Here is a 1,580-nt window from a genome sequence, read left to right as displayed (position 1 = left end):
CGGATCGGCCCCGAGCCGTGCCAGCAGAGGCCGGCGACAGGCCCACCACCACCCTCGCCTGGGTCGGAGGCGCCAGAAGGGAAGAGCCGGGCGGCTCCCCATCCCGCACGCCTCCCACGAGAGGTCCCCTCGCAGGCCCTCGGCCCCTTCTCTTCCAGGCCGCCCTGCCGCGCGAGAAGGGCCCTTCCTCGGACGCCCGAGACCCGGTCAGATCGGGCCGGGTCTCGGGACGCCCGGAGGTCCCAGCCGGCGCCAGGGCCTTTTTTTCGAGGGAGGGGTGGTGCCAGCCAAGGGATGCTGCACTGCCATTCGGTTCCGTGCCGGGTGAGCTCGGGTTCCGTCTCGGAGAGGGACAGGGGATGGGGGCCGCCCCCCGTCCCTGGTCCCTCGCACGTCGGTCGGGCCTTCCCCCCCGGGGGGGAAGGGGCCCGCCGAAGTCCCGGTCCTAAACCCAGGCACCCCATGCGGCTGCTCCGCAGGCCGGGGCGCGCCAGGGCATGGCCGGGCCCTGTGCCTACGGTGCGTGCTCGCAGGAGGAGGGCCGAGGGCTTCGGGCTGGCGCCATCGGTCGCTCGGGCTGCTCCGCCGTTAATGATCCTTCCGCAGGTTCACCTACAGAAACCTTGTTATGACTTTTACTTCCTCTAGATAGTCAAGTTTGATCGTCTTCTCGGCGCTCCGCCAGGGCCGTTGCCGACTGCGGCGGGGCCGATCCGAGGACCTCACTAAACCATCCAATCGGTAGTAGCGACAGGCAGTGTGTACAAAGGGCAGGGACTTAATCAACGCGAGCTTATGACCCGCACTTACTGGGAATTCCTCGTTCATGGGAAATAATTGCAATCCCCAATCCCTATCACGAACGGGGTTCAGCGGGTTACCCGCACCTGTCGGCGAAGGGTAGACACACGCTGATCCGTTCAGTGTAGCGCGCGTGCAGCCCCGGACATCTAAGGGCATCACAGACCTGTTATTGCTCGATCTCGTGTGGCTGAACGCCACTTGTCCCTCTAAGAAGTTGGACGCCGACCGACCGCTGGGGGTCGCGTAACTAGTTAGCATGGAGGAGTCTCGTTCGTTATCGGAATTAACCAGACAAATCGCTCCACCAAGTAAGAACGGCCATGCACCACCACCCACAGAATCGAGAAAGAGCTATCAATCTGTCAATCCTTTCCGTGTCCAGGCCGGGTGAGGTTTCCCGTGTTGAGTCAAATTAAGCTGCAGGCTCCACTCCTGGTGGTGCCCTTCCGTCAATTCCTTTAACCCCTTCGATGCTCATGACGGAGCGGTTCCGTCATGAGCATCGGTTGGGCTGTGCTTATGACGGAACCGCTCCGTCATGAGCACAGCCCCTGGGGGAAGCGCTGGCGCTCCCCCCCTGGGGCATCGATCGTGCCCCCACCGAGGTGGATGGCAGTGGAAGAGTTTCCGCTGCCACCCCCGAGCCCCCCCACGCTTCCTGGTGACGTCAGCGCGCCAACGTCATCAGGAAGCGCTGGGACGCCCGGAAGCCATTTGCTTCCAGGCGTCCCAGCAGCAGCATGAAGAGGTATGTGGAGGTCTCCGGTGGGAACGCG

At 63.9% G+C, this 1,580-nt stretch overlaps 1 pseudogene; it reads right to left on the bottom strand.

Annotated features, from left to right (window-relative positions):
• Positions 1–597: 597 nt before the first annotated feature.
• On the bottom strand, positions 598–1,269 carry LOC146790131 (18S ribosomal RNA; annotated as a pseudogene; the record flags this gene model as incomplete).
• Positions 1,270–1,580: the final 311 nt, after the last annotated feature.

The sequence above is a fragment of the Triturus cristatus genome, chromosome 10 (assembly GCF_964204655.1).
Source record: "Triturus cristatus chromosome 10, aTriCri1.1, whole genome shotgun sequence".
NCBI lineage: Eukaryota > Metazoa > Chordata > Amphibia > Caudata > Salamandridae > Triturus > Triturus cristatus.
The sequence above is the reverse complement of the archived record's forward strand: the minus strand, read 5'-3'. Positions and strand labels throughout refer to the sequence as shown.